At 33.5% G+C, this 14,088-nt stretch overlaps 1 protein-coding gene across 1 annotated transcript in view; it reads right to left on the reverse strand.

The window, feature by feature from the left end:
* Znf804a (zinc finger protein 804A) overlaps positions 1–14,088 on the reverse strand; it is a 296,273-nt gene that overhangs the window by 72,715 nt on the left and 209,470 nt on the right. The window lies entirely within an intron of this gene.

Raw genomic sequence — 14,088 nt, forward strand, 5'->3', positions numbered from 1 at the left:
TATGTTTCTCACTTGCAAATTCTCTTATATACACCTCCTTTAAAATTCAAAATAACTATATATTCAGTCCTCATATGCTTCCACAAGACACTTTTAGGCACTGGGACTTGGATATGAAATGATGTTATTCTGATTGTGGCAATGATAACTGTCTTCTCTAATATACCGGCTGGAAGGGACTCATAGTTTGAATGTTTAACTTACATGTTTCCATAAAGTCTGAAAGTGGTTTGCTAGTAATTTGATGAATGACTTATATTTTCATATTGTGTTATAATATATATTTGTGCAGACAACACATATAATAATAAATTTACCACAATTTAGGGTGCATGCTTTAGAGTAATCAACCATTTTTCATAAGCTATATATACCTAGTCTATTTCTAATTTAAGACAGTTTCCCATTGTTAAGTTTTATGAGAAAGAGATGATAAATGTAAATTATTTATGTCTGATCCCATCGATTTCAAAAATTAATTTACCATTTCTCAGTAGATTTTTAAACTATTATTAATTATTCAATTTCATTACTTCAAAAATAGTTTAAATGATGAAAATGAGTCCTGTAGATCTAAACTGCTTACTGAATTTTCATTCAATTTTCAAAATAACACTTTGTGGAAGAGTCAATCAGAGTGAAACAAAAATTAAGTAATACAATTTCATGGCTGAAGTGTGTGAAACAGAGATAGCATTCCAACCAGTATTGGAATTACGCTAGAATGACAAAAAATTTCAGTTCAAAGCTGAATTAGGGCTCAGAATGATTTTGAAAGAACAGAAATTTCTTGATAAACTAGTTGATCCTCCTCATTAATTATAATTTCTGTAAAGTCATTAAAGCTTACTTCCTCTGACTAAATATTTGATTACTTCTTATGGCATAAGGGCTTTTTTTTTTTCTTTGTAATATTGGCAGTCCTTCAAAGAAGTAGTAATTGTTTCTTAATTTTTCTACCTAGAAAAGTAGGAAAAATTTAAGTGGAAAAGAAACTGATTCAGGGCTGGGGTTGTAGCTCAGTGGTAGAGCGCTCTCCTAGCATGTGCAAGGTCCTGGGTTCGATCCTCAACACCACACAAAAATAAATAAAATAAAGGTATTGTGTCCAACTACATCTAAAAAATAATAATTAAAAAACAAACTAAAAAAGGGGGGGATCTGGGGTTGTGGTTCAGTGGTAGAGCACTCGCCTAGCATGCATGAGGCCCTGGGTTTGATCCTTAACACCACATAAATGTATAATAATGATATTGTGTCCACCTAAAATTTAAGAATAAATATTTTAAAAACCTCATTCTTAAGTAACTTGCATTCTTCAAAAATATTAGTAATGGCATAGTAAGTGCTCTTTCAAATGAAATTCTGATTCCTCAGTATAATTCATATTGAAGAACACTTACAGTGACTTTGTTATTGTATCTGTACTATGAGGGAAAGGAGTCATGTGTACAATTAATTGTGCATTTGTATGGACAAAACCAGTCCTAGCTGGGCTGAGATACCCCATAGCCACTCTCCTTCTTTATTATGAATATTGAAACAGCCATTGAATGACTATAAATACATTAACATATTAACACAACCATTCCACAATTTGACAAAACGATTCCACTGCAAGGATGATTTCAGAAAGATGGTGGAATAGGACACTCCAGTGTTCATCCTCCAGAGAAACATTAATTTAAGCAAATAGCTACCATTAAAAATACCTTCACAAGTTCTAAATAAATGAGGCAAAAGATTTCAGAATATGAGTATAGCACAGAAATAGAAAGTGCTGCTTTAAAAGTGTAGAAAAGACAGTTTTACATTACTCATGTCACTTTTCCACCAGTTCCAAGCACAAAGTATGGAGAGAAATATTCTTAGAAGTGGAGAGGGAGTGTGAATATCAAACTTTGCCTCAGATATCATCACCAGCTTCATCTTGTCCAAGTAAAATCTAGTACAGGGAAGACCCCCCATTACCCTAAACTCCAGGTTAGTACCTACAGACTGAGTTTCCAGGCTCAACCTGGTGCAAGGATGGGTCTCAAAACCTTAGGCTACAGGACTCTCTGATGAACTGTATCTTCAAAGCTACCCCAATGCTGGGCCAAATATGGATGCCCCAGGCTCCAGTCCATACCCAACACCGGACAGTACCTAGCAGCTCCACACTTTTGGCTCAACTCAGCACCAACCCAATTCCTATACAATCAGACTTCAGGACATACATGATCCTAGTTATCAGACTAGTCCCTGCAGATTCAACCTCTAGGTCTGCCCTTAGAGATACAGGAATTAGGTCTACACAGGCCCATGGGGAAATAGTCTTAGGTCTTCCCTATCACCAGCTTGGTATTCCTTGATTAAAACACCAAATAGGCACTTGGGAATCACAGGGTTACACACTACAAAACTGAACCTTAAAAACTTTCAGGCCAGCCTCAGAAGCTGGATTCTCCAGATCAGTAAATTTTATTTCCGGAGGGCTCTCATGAACCTTGACTTCAGAACCATGCCGTATACCCTGGTCATGTGGTGTTCTCTGAGGCCTCAGGACCCATGCCAGTCCATGGGGCTTTATCCTCTAAACCAGCACCTGTGCACTCATCCTACAAACCAACATCAGTGGACACAGGCTATATACTGGTCTCCATAGCCTCAAACCCCGAAGAACTAGGAGACCAGAGCTGCTCCAGCAAACTCAAGTAAGACCAGACCCACAATAGACCCCAGTACCAGACTAACATATATAAACAGAAAATTATATGTACATATCAAACCACAAAAATTATGCATAAATACATATATTCATGTTTATAAATATATAGAGAGAAAAATTCTCAGTTTAAAATACACAGAATGAAAGTAAAAATATATTATACAACATAAGTAGCAGAATTGAGCAATTAGGGGAAATGTGTGAACTCAAAGACTGGGTGAAAAAAAAAACAATGAAAACAATGGAAAAGAATGAAGAATGTTGTTGGAATTTAGAGATTGGCACCAAAGAGGGAATATTAGCCAAAGAATTTTGTGAAGGACTGGAAAAAGAGCAGTAGAAAATATTTTTAAATAAATAATAACAAAAATATTCCAAATCTGAAGAAAGATATAAATATCCAGGTAAAGGAAGGTCAAGAGTCTCCAATCAGATTCAATCTCAACAACCTACAACCACACAAATTATAATCTGTCAAAATAAGACTGAAAAAGGATCCTAACAGCAGAGGAAAAAGAAGCGAAAACTACGTAAGATAGTTTGAATAAGGTAAGCAATGAATTTCTTTCAGGCCTAGAGAGTGGAGTGAATTTTTTAGGATGTTGAAGAAAACAAACAATAACAAGAAATCAATAATGTTGTGCCCAGCACTGCTGTCATTTGTAATAGAAGAAAAACTAAATATTTTCCTAGAAAAACAAAGCCCTAAGAGAGTATCTTATAGGAATGCTAATGAGAGTTCTCTAAACTGAAAAAAGGGATGCTAATTAGTAATGAAAAACATGAGAATATATAATATTGATAAAATTAAGTACTGTAAAAGTAAGCACAAACTCAGAATACACTAATACCATCATGTTCGGGCGTAAATCACTTATAAATTTAGTAGGAAGGTAAAAGGCACAGTAAAATATAATAACTATAATGTACATAAAATATATAATTATAAAAATAGGTTAAGAAATATACAAAATAGATATAAATTATGACATCAAAAGTATCACAGGTGATGGCATGAAAGTATAAAGGTTTCTTATGGAACCAAAGTTAAGTCGTCATTATCTAAAGATATCCTATTATTAGTATAATCTGTATTTTTTAAAACTCAAAAATAACCACAAAGCAAAACTTTTATAGTAAATATAAAGCATATAAAGTTAGAAATCAAAGAATATTATTATAGAAAATTATTAAATCAAAAAGATGGGAGAACAGGAAAAAAGGAACAAATCTGGTTCCTGAACACAGAGTTGTCATTGTTTTTTATCATCATCTTATAGATTAAGCCACCCACTTAAAATAACATTTCTGAAACTTTCCTAACCATATTTCCACTTTCATATCTGGAATTGATGTTTTTTCTTAATATGTTCTTATTCCAGATGTTTGCATTAAACACTCATTTGGTTCTTGCACAGATCTGCTAAAATGTTATTTGTTCTATGATTACTTTCCTTATCATTCTTCTAAAAGAGAAATACTTTTTGTTCTTTGTCTTTTCTTTTATCTTTTCTTACAATAAAAAGATGTGAATATTTATTCAGGAAGAAAACAGTGATAGAAGACATTTGAGTGTTCAAGTCTCAAAACCATATTAAAAATAAAAGAGATAGTGCTAAAGAAGGGATGAGGAAAAATGATTATTGTACTGTGGTATTGTAAGAAATACATATTTAGTCTTTGGCCCTAGCTCCTTGCAGAGCTTCTAAAATCCTTGGTATCTCCAGAGTGATGAGTGTCTTGTAGTAAGCAACACATATGACTGGTGGCTGGGAGTCCCTAGAAAGCTTCAAGATGGGGGCTGATCTCTGGAAAGACCAAGACATGATTAGAGGATCAAAACTTTCAACCCCACTCCCCAAGCCCTAAGGAGCTGTGAGGGGGCTAAAGATTGAATCAATCACCCATGGCCGATGACTTGATCAAGTATATATATGGAAATATATATATATATATATATATATATATATATATATATATATATATATATATATATATATGGAAACCTCCATAAAAAACCCTACAGAGATCAGAGAGCTTCTGGTCTAATAAACACCTCAAAGTACTGCATCAACCACAGAAATCATTGAAGCTCCACAACCCATCGTTTTCCAGAGTCCTGTGAACCATCCTAGCAAATTATTAAACCTGAAGACAAAGTCTAGGTAACCCATGAATTTCAACTATACAGGTGACATGGATTTGGACTAGCATCTGAAGAAGGGACAGTCTTGCAGAATGAGCCTTTGACCTGTAAGGTCTGATGCTAACTCTGGATACAGTTAGTATCAAAACCGAATTGAACTGTAGGACACACAGGTGATGCCCAAAGAGTTATATTAATTAGTGTGAGGAAGAATTTCTTTGTATTTGATGTCTGAAGTTTTGGAAGTAGAAATGAATCCTACTAGTACTGATGTTAGTCTCTATCTGGTTTAAATAATTGCCCAATTTGGCAGAAAGTAACCATTTCTGGGTACTAAAAGCCTAATTATTATCTTAATATACATGTCATTTTGCTTCGAAATGCCAGGTTCTGTTGCCACAAAGACTATGTAATGAATCACAAAACACTTTGGCGGAGTTCAGGAGGGAAGTCTAATTCTTGAGGCAGAAAATCACAATTTTATTAAAAATCACAGATTCACTGAAAGGATTATACCAGAGATATGCTTTTAAACATTTTTTGTCCTTTTTAAAATTTATTCTAATGAGTTATACATGGCAGTAGAAAACATTAATGTACTTTGATATATCATACATAAATGGATGTAAGGGTTCTGACTGTGGGAATATTCAGAACAGTGTTTCTCTGGTGAGCAGACTCTTGTAGAAAAATAGACACCCTGTTTCCCACTGCTGGAACACTCTGCAGTTTTTTTCCAGGAACTCTTAAAATAACCGATGAATGCTTATCTGGATCACATATCTAATCATAAGCAAAACATCTTACATTGTTACCTAATGAAACCTATTGATATAAATAAAGCCAGCAGCTCAGATTAGCAGCCATTTTGCTATTTAACCATTTTTCCTCTGCACCTTGCCTCTGTCTCCTTTTGAGTTTTTTACACACTGAGTATAATTTCTCATTTTTCTGCTTGTACATTTTGTATCACATCAGTTATATAGTCATATATGTACATAAGGTAATGTTTGTTTTATTCTACTATTCTTACTATACTCCTCTCCCCACTTCACTCCTCTGTACTTAATCTAAAGTAAGTCTATTCTTGCCTAGCCTCCCTCTTTATTGTGAATTAGCATTCACATATCAGAGAGAACATTTGGCTTTTCGTTTCTTGGGATTGGCTTATTTCGCTTAGCATGATATTCTCCAGCTCCATCCATTTACCATTTAATGCCATAATTTCATTGTTCTTTAAAGCTGAGTAATATATTATGTGTGTGTATGTATCATTTTCTTTATCCATTCATCTGTTGAAGGGCACCTAGGTTGGTTCCATAGTTTTGCTCTTGTGAGTTGAGCTGCTATAAATATTGATGTGGCTGCGTCACAGGACTGTACTGATTTTAAGTCCTTTGGGTGTAAACTGAGGAATGGGATAGCTAGGTCAAATGGTGGTTACATTTCAATTTTAACCTTTTTTTTTTTTTTTTTTTTTTTAAGATTCCACATAAAGGCAAACTCCTCTGACCATGATCAAAGTGAAAGCAGAGAGTGAATTCTGGAAGGGCTGTACATTGAATATAATATGCCTATGGACAACTCTGATGAGCTCAATTAAGTACAACCCAACATCAAGGAAGAAGCATACCTCAATGTTCACATTTCTGAGAAATGGAGCAAGAAGTCCCCTCGACCCTTGGAGGCATCTGTTTAATTTTTTTCCCTTTGATCACTTGAGTCCTAACCTGTGACCAGTACTTGTTGAACTCTCTGATCAATTTAAACCAGTAATTACTGCAACTCAGGAATGGATGGGAAGACCAAATTAGACTTTTTATTGGTTCTTTTAGTTATACATAATAGTAGAATTTATTTTGATATAATTATACAAGAATGTAATATATCTTATTCTAGTTAAGACCCCATTCTTGTAGATGCACATGAGAGTGGGATTCACTGTGATGTTTTCATACATGTACATAGGAAAATTATGTCAGATTTATTTGAATTAGACTTTTACTCTCATGTTTAGACAAATTATTTTAAGAAGATGCTCAAATTTGAAACTGTCCTGCAGTACCAAGGTTGAAAGGGGGTCTCATCCTTCAAGGAAAATAAGAAAAATCATATTAGATTTTCAACTCTGAATGCCAGCTGATGTGTCTTACAGTTCTAGTTCACACATATAAAATACCATAAATAACATTCCCAAAATTAGAATTGCATAGAAACAGACCTTCTAGAGTCACACTATGAAATATGAGTGATAGTTATCAAGGGTACTTCTTTCACTATAGGAGTCTCTTAAATGACATCTGGTGTGGTCACACACACCTCTAATCTTACCTCCTTGAAAGTTAGGAATCCTGACAACACTTTCAAGGTCAGCCTGGGCAATTTAGGCAGCCCCTGTCTCAAAATAAATTTTAAAAAACTCTGGGGATGTAGCTCAGTGGTAGAGCTCTTTCTGAGCAAGAGCCCTTGTTTCAAATTTTAGTACTGGAAAAACAAAACCTCTTAATTTTTAGGCAGCATCCATTTTCTCTGAAAGGTAGAAGATAGGCATGTAAGGATGTAATGTGTATCTGTTGCTTTCTTAGCTGCAGCAGTGGTCTAGGGTAAGATAGAGTTGTTTCTCTGAGTAAATTGTCTCATGTTGATACTAGATTACCTTCTTTCAAAAATAGAGACTGAGATAATGAGCTTAAGTATTTTAACCATGTGAGTTTAAGTGGTTTATTTGGAATCTCAGGAAATATTGGTAAGAGAATGTAAAGTGAGCTAGAGTAGGAAGCAGATAAAGACCTGTGATTCCATCTCTGTGCAGAGCTTGAAAATCATCATTCCTATGTTAACACAAAGAATTCTAAAATACTTTTTTTAAAATTTGAATGATCATAGAACAGAGACCATAAGGTATAACTCTACTTCAAACACTGGAGAAAAAATCACAATCAAAGAAATATAGAAAATAAGATCTAATTATTTGGATCAGTAATGACTACAGCCAAGAAATGGTAGGGTCTCTTGAATGTTAACTGAAAATTGCTGTAGGCAGACTGTGTAGGTGAGACAAATTTTTTAAAGCCATATCTTAGGGGAATGCCCAATATTTTGTGGCACTTATTTATTTATTTATATTAATAAATCCCACCATGTTCTCCTAATGGTGATCAAAGAAAGAGATTTTTGTGTCCTTGGCAGATGGATGTAAGATTAAGTGCTGTCAAATAAACCAGTAATAGGCTCTTATCTGATAGAAACCTCCTTCTAAATGATAGGGACTTCCACATATCCTTTCAAAGACCATATACCAGCCAGAAGAGAGGATTTATATCCATTGAGACCATGTAGGCTTTCTATCTCTCCTATGTTGGGATGAGGGGTGGGGGGTGCAACACTGTCAACAGAGATCAGAGATTCAAGGACATAGATTGTGATTCTGCAGCTAAAAATTGAAGTAGGAGTCTGGGAAAACAATAAAAAGTTTTACTACATTAAAAGCAACAACTGTAAGAGTTCTGACACTGAGACAAGACTAGTATTAATCTTGATCAAAAGGTTATAGAATTTCCCCCTGTCCTACACAACTTACAATCAAGCAACAGAGCTCTGCTATGTTTTATTAATGCATTATAGAATGTAAGAAATAGATGTGGGAAAACACAAAATTAAAAGGTGCTCAAAATCAAGAAAACAAAAGGGATTTAAAGCCTTCTGCAGTTGTAACTATAGAAGACTTTAAACACAATCCAAGAAGTAGCCAGATGAGCACAAATGCTTACACTAAAGTCTGTCTTACCTCAGTTTCTATTGCCTAACATATGTCAAGACCTAATCAAAAACCATGATAAATGTTAAAAAAAATAAGAGTCTAAAGAGAAAAATCATGTGTCAAGCTTTGATAATCCAAAGATATTGGGATTCAGAGAGTGAATTTAATGTGCTAAGGTCTTTAAAGGAAAAAGAATATAGTAACTTGCAAGAATAGAGGGACTATGTAAACAGAGATAGAAACTCAAGAAAGAATAAAAAGAAAATGTTAGAAATTGAAGCAACTGCACTGAAATAAAAAATGGACTCTTCAGTAAACATATTATGACTGAGGAGTGATCAGTGAACTAAAGTGTGTCAATAGATTCTTATCAAACTGAAATGTAATAAGGAAGTAGAGAAGGAAGCAAGCAAGCAATAAAACGAGCAGAAGAAATCATCCAGAAACTATGGGATAATATCAAAATCTGCAAATTTGATAGTATGCATTTATAATATCAAAACCAGAAGAGAGAGAGAAAATGGAATAGAACAAATATGAAATAATTATGGGTGAGAACTTATGAAAATTAGTAACAGACACCAAACCACAAATCCAGGAATCTCAGAGGAAACCTTAAAAGATAAATAACAATACAACACCAGGAATGGAAAACACATAGCACATCATATTCAAATTGCTAAAACCCAAAGAGAAAATCACAAATTTATATTTTAAAAAATGAAAATAAAAAAGAAGTAAAACCTTACTGAGGAGAAACAAGGATAAGAATTATAAAAATATACTTCTCATTAGAAATCATGACAGAAAGAAGACAGTGGAATGAAATATTCAAAGGATTGAAAGAAAAAGCAACAACCTATAATTCTATATCCAGTAGAAGTATTCTTCAAAATTGAAGCAGAAATAGACTTTTCCCACAGCAACAAAATTCCTGAAATACATTTCCAATAAATCTGCCCTTCAAGAAATGGAGATCTCAAAAATCTTTATTGAGGAAATTAGATTCACAAAGTTTTTGAAATTAAATAAGTGAAACTAAAGTGACTCATTTTATTTTAAAAACTTTTAATTTATCCAAGAGAATAATTTTTTTGTAAACAACAATTTTAACAATTAAGTAGGTGGTTATAGCATACGAATAAGTGAAATGAATCACAGCATGTAATAAGTGACTGGAGGAAAAATCAATAATACTTTCTTATAGGGAAGTGCATTATATGTATTTATAGTATTATGAGAAGTTAGATTTAAATTAATGAAATTTACAATGTAAATTCAACACTAGCCATTAAGTTGTATTAAGAAGTATAACTGATAAACTAAGAGATAAAATTAAATCATTAATTGCTCAAAGAAAACAGAAAAAAAATCAGAAAAAGTTGGGAATGGGGAGAGAAACAAACAGCAACCATAATAAATAGAAAGCATTACAAACAGCAGATATTACTCCAACATTTCAATAATTGCCTTTAAAAATGAATGTTTTAATTATACTGATTAAAAGACAAAGATGGTTAAAGTAGATGAAAAAGCCAATGTAACTACCTGTTATCCACAAGAAACCACCTTAAATGTTAAGAAAACAGATAGGTTGAAGGTAAAAAGGATGGAAGCCAATAAGATTGTGTTATCAAGGAAATTACTACAAAGGGCAAATGGAGCTTTCCCCTCAGGAAGCTCTGGAACCTAGCAGAGGACATAAACCTTGTGCTTTTCAATCTACAGAGTAAGGCAGCTATGCTCTACATCCAACAAACTCCTTAAACATTACTTGATCAATGTCCATAGGGCATTAGCATTTCAGCACTTGGAATTTTTTGTGTTCCAGGAGGATGAAGTGATCCTTGGTGCCTGGAATAAGGCAAATAATTCCAGTTGAGGGAATCACAAGATTCTTTTCAAATAATGACTTATTCATTGAAAATTGAGAAAGTATCAGAAGATGAAAGAAGGGTATAGTGGATTTTATATTCCAGAAAAATGAATAGTATGTGTAGAACCATGAAATATTAGAGTTTTGAAAAGTTACAAGGCATTTGATGTGGTTAGTAGACTTGGTGCATATTCTAGAGCATGGTGAAGGACTGCTATTGGTGACAATGATAGCAGAGGCCAAGTCAGACCCTGGAGGTGTTCATATCTATGCTATGAAGTATGATAAGTATAATCAAAGCTGATAAGAAAACTCTAAAGAATTTTGAGTAAGAAAGGAACAGATTGGCATTTTAGGCAAAAAAAAAAATATAACTGCAGAGTAGAAAATGAAACAAGAGTTAAGACTGGAAGCAAAGAGACTAGTAAGGACAATATTTTCCAGGTGCCAAAAAATAAAATACTTAATGGAAAGAGGATCAATCAGGACAAAGATGATGGAAAGGTACTGGGGATCTGAGAGACAACATGACATGAGAGTGTGACTGATAAAATGAAGGTTTCAGAGGAGAACAGCTCCAGTTGATTGATGGGGACAATTTCTTTCACAATGAAGAGTGATTGGGAGGTGAGATAGTAGATGTGCTATCTAAAGTATCTACCTTTAAAAGGGAATGAAAAATATGAGATTGTAGCAACTCATTTCTGGGGGGACCACCCTACTGAATTCATAAAATCAATCTATAAGTTTTATTCTTTATCAAGATTTAAACTTTCCAGTGTTTAGATATGAGCTATTTAATCTTTTCTAACCCTTACTCATCTCGTTTCATTCAATTATAATGTTTATAAGCTATTTATTGCTTTTTGAAATTATTAAATTATTAGATATTTTAGGATAGCTAAGATAGTTTTAAAAGTCTGGAACTGTTACTTAATTACCATATTTAAAAAAAAAGTTTAGGGCTGGGGTTGTAGTTAAGTGGTAGAGAACTTGCCTAGCACATATGAGGCCTTGAGTTTGATCCCCAGCACAACAATAACAACAAAATGCTTAAAAGACATAACAAATATTTCTTAAAACTCTAAGTACCCTGAAACTTGTTATACCTATTCAATAAAGATATTTTCTCTCTCAAGAAGGATCTAGCTAGTCTTACTTTGATCCTTGGTCTGGACTCATCCATGACTCATTTCAGCAAGGATTACTTGCAGGTCAACATTGTATGATGGATACTTTTGGATTGGATGAGAAATTTGTATATTTTCCAATACTGCCTTTTGGGAAGGGAAAATCTACAAAGTTTTATATATTTGTCAAATTATATGTTAATCTAAAAGATAGTTATGTGAAAATGGAGCAGAAAGCAGCTGAACAAAACATCAAATGCAGATATACAGCAATTGTCTATCATGAAAATAAAAAGATGGATTCCAAATTAATTTGAGACTAGTTCTACTGCTTCCTAGAACATAAATTTTCTTTTCTCCCCATTTCCTGTCTATGAAGTGAAACTGTCTTGCTGAGAATAAAATAAGATAAAATAATAGTCCTCAAAACTTTTAGCTTTATGGATTTTTAGAAAATATATTATCAAAAAACAAACATGACACTGTCGGTGTCATATCACAGAGGTTTCCCAGATGCCTTATAAAGATCATCAAGCAACCACAGCTCCCATTATAAGAGGAACAATATATGGAAACCTGCTGTCCCTCCCATTAATGCCTGCAGGCTCTGTCCCTGTGGTTAATTCTGCTTTGTCTTGAACTCCAAATGGGAGTGACAGTCTGTGCATCTGATACATTGTTAGCTCAGCAGGGAAAGCCCATTTGAAAATAACCATATATTTCAGATATCCAAAAGAAAAGGGATATTTTGGAAAGGGAAACATTTGAACTCAAAAAACTTGCAACTAAGATTTGAGTAGAGAAGACTCAGTGAGGAGAAGGACATTAACATTCATTGATTGCTATAAATGACAAATACACTTCAACTATCTCAGCTCTGACAATGTGAACCCTTGGGTGAATATTTTTAGCTCTGTACAACAGTTGATGTAAACAAGAAAAGAAGGAGGAGGATAATTTGCTCAAAAATGTATACTATGTTACAGTGGACTCTGACCTAAGCTGACAATTGCTGACCCACTCACTAACCCTCTTCCCATGCCTGACATTGTTTCTCCATTGAGAAAATCAATAGTGGCCAAAAAGATTAGCAAAGATAGGGGAAAATATTTACAAATATATAACATATATATATAAACATATATATACACACATACATAACATAAATATCATAGATTTTAAAGGAAACTAAAATTTTAAGAAAAATTTACTTTGCTAAATGCAAATTTAGTTAAAATTTAAATGTTTGAAATATAAAACACTTAATCCTGTCTTAAATGAGTTGCAACTGGTCAGACAGTAAATTTTAGAAAAACGACATTTTAATAACACTTATATAAAATTAAGTTATCTATATAGTACAATAAAACTACTAAACCTGATAAATATGTAAGGCATACAGTTTTTCCTAGACTTATCAAGTTGTTAAAATAAACGAGGCTGTATAAACAATGTGATCCTGCAATCTGTACACGTGGAAAAATAAGAATTCATACCCCATTTGAATCAAATGTATGATATATGAATGTCAAGATCATTGTAATGTTTTGAGCAACTAAAAAAATTCATTCATGAATATAAGGATCATAAATTATATAATATCAATTAGATAATAGAAACACGATAGGGGTAGAAGACATTTATAAAATTTAGCTGTAATTTAAACACTAATCAAAATGTACTAAGGAAACAACATTTTAAACTATGGAATTAGGATTCTGTTTAATAAGGATATTTACTGAGAACAGACACTGAAAACCTCTGTGGTGAAAGCAGATATTTTCCCACTATTCCTTTCCCTAGTGTTGCTGGAATGAACGAGGCTGAGGAAAAGGCAGGAATAAATTACTTTTCCTCAAGAAGAAGAGAGACATTTCTATGGCTTGAGTAAAGAAAACAGGAATAAATTAAAAAAAAAAAAAAAACTTGGAAGAAAGGGCAGAAATTCTACTGAGATGATTATGACAGGATTCCTAGGAATACCATGTGCAGAAAGAGACTCATCGAGCTAAAGATAACTGAAAACCTTCATAAATGGAAATTCTCATATTGAATTTTCCATTGTTCACTTGTGGCACTGGAATGCAACTTCTCTTAATTTATGCCAGGTCACAGTAAAATTCAGCTAGAGACATACGGTCAAAAATTATTGTATTTCCAGGAAAATAAAAACAAGAGTGGACAACTATGGCGTAAGTGTGAATAGATGTAAGGTCAGAAACAAGAACTATTGCATAGAAAGCACATAATTAATAATTCAGAAGACTGGAAGCTGAAAAAGAGATTGCTGAAAATAACAAATTCCTTCTTTTTCTGAGACATGTTTGCATGTGTGTGTGCATGTTATGAGGGGGATTTCTTTACAGGGTTTCCTGTTGTTATGAAAATAACAGGTCAATAAAGATTTTTGTTGGGTTTTTCTGAAAGTAAGAATTATTCCAAGATATTGGGGGACTTGCCAAATAA

Source organism: Marmota flaviventris, chromosome 11, assembly GCF_047511675.1.
Source record: "Marmota flaviventris isolate mMarFla1 chromosome 11, mMarFla1.hap1, whole genome shotgun sequence".
NCBI lineage: Eukaryota > Metazoa > Chordata > Mammalia > Rodentia > Sciuridae > Marmota > Marmota flaviventris.